The sequence below is a fragment of the Lycorma delicatula genome, chromosome 2 (assembly GCF_047948215.1).
Source record: "Lycorma delicatula isolate Av1 chromosome 2, ASM4794821v1, whole genome shotgun sequence".
Classification (NCBI taxonomy): Eukaryota; Metazoa; Arthropoda; class Insecta; order Hemiptera; family Fulgoridae; genus Lycorma; species Lycorma delicatula.
In genome coordinates this window covers 94,452,093-94,454,245 of record NC_134456.1, presented here as the reverse complement: position 1 = coordinate 94,454,245, position 2,153 = coordinate 94,452,093, and positions in this window count along the sequence as shown.

Below are 2,153 nucleotides of genomic sequence, written 5' to 3'. Positions count from 1 at the left end.
AAATTATATAAGTTAATCTACTATTGAGAGGTCATTACGTATTTCACATAATTGATAATCAAAAAGAGATAGCTCCATTAATTAAACTATGTAAAAATTGATAATTTTTTTATGTTCTTTTTACTTAAATCTTTTTTTAAGTTCTTATTCATTTATTATTTTTTTAAATAAAAATATTCACCTAAAACTAAAATTTTATTGTCTGTTGTTATTAATTTTTTACTTTCTTCTTCCATGACTTCATATGGGAATTCATCGACATTGTTTTGTGAATGAAGACCATTATAAAATTGATAAGCAGCCCAACATTGATAAAATACTATTTCTGTGTTGAAACAACTCTGGGATTATCAATTATTATTTTTAATAGCTTGGGGGAATGGAATACTACTTCTTTAGATTTCTTAGATAATAATCTTCAGTAAAGTTAGTTCTTTCATCAAAAGAATTCTTAATTTATAATGATCTGATATTGTCTTGTCTAGCTTGAATAGGAATATTTGGAGTAGGGCAAGGGGAGATTTATTGACATCTACTTTCTGGAAAATAAAACGAGATAAAAAAGATACGTTAAATAAAGATGTGAAGATGCGAAATTTCATTATTAATGAAATTTCTACATATATGATATACTGGTAAATGAACTGTTGTCAATCCCACATAATTAATATTAAAAAAGAATTAATTTTTTATCTTTTCATTTCTATTAAGGAATGTACATTATCGACATTCATGTGTGGGAAGCATCTTAGTAAAACTTTGTTTAATATCTTTTATTTGTTGGATACATATAAAGTAAGAATAAAAAACACATAGCAACTGGCATCATCATATTTCCCCCATAATTTAGGGATTTGATTTAATATAGATGATGCCACCTCATCATTTTTCTTCAGATTCCACTTGTACAGTAAGCTAAACAATTTGAACCATCATAAATTACAAAAGTCCATAGTTTTCTCTGACAGAAACTGATAATTTTTTAAACTAACATTGGCAAACATTTCTGGAGATCATCTGTCAATGTCAACTGTCCAGCACATAACTTTGTGTACTAGACTGCTTTCTTCAGCTTTATATCAGCACTTTTTAAGTTACATTGTGTTTTAGAATGTATAAGATGTAAATCCTATTTTCTTTGGAGTCACTACTTTTTGTGTAGGTATACTTTTTACTTTTTAAACTGGTGGTATTAAATATTCTATTTATAACAAATTTTTTTCTATATATTTTTTTTGTACTTTTTTTTATAAAATTCAGATGTGAGGAATACATTCGCTCAACAAATATACTTGGTAAAAAAATTAATTCTCTGCACTTTTCACATAAGTATTAATGACTTTCATATATGGGTAATGAAGCTATATTTTGTAAAAAAACATTATTTATTACTTCTAGGGTTTTGATATTAATTTTTTGCCTTCCATGTTTGTCAAGATCGCTGTGTTATCTCAGTTTTTGATTCCTCAAATATAGTTGTTTTGTATTAGACTCTTTTTTTCTTGAGTTTTCTGAGTCTTACTCTCATAAAGGGCAATTTCCACACAATCTTGTATTATGGCAAGCTCCACAAAGCCTCACCATTAATAAGAGACCCAGGATAACAAAAATTAAGATACCATGTATGGCTGCTGCAAAGCTAATGACTTGTCTTTCTTTGAGTAAAGCCAGTTTTAATGACTAACAACCAGTTTAGGGTTACCGCAATACAAATATATTTAAAAATTCCTTCTTGTTGTTTGTTTTCTACATTACTGGATGAATATATTTTTATCTTTGTTTTTGTAATTACACTTTTTGATGTTAAAAATGATCTTACTGAAATAAAAAATAATTACAACTCAACAATATACTGTTTAATTAATTAGAGTTTAATGTTTTGTTTGTGAAAAAACGTATACACAATACTTCATTTAAGTTGATATCTGAGAAAGTACAAGTGTTTTTTATATTGTGTTAATTAATGAGAAATAATTTACGAGTACATTTAATTAATTTTTTTTCAACTTTCAAAACAGTGATAGTGTTAATTACGTTAAGAGGCACTTGAACTCTGCACTTTTATAACTCAAGGGTGTGAAGTAGTAAAAAAAAATATATAAAAAAAAACAAGAAATATATTGCCCTGAATTTATTTCATTTTCAACATTGAA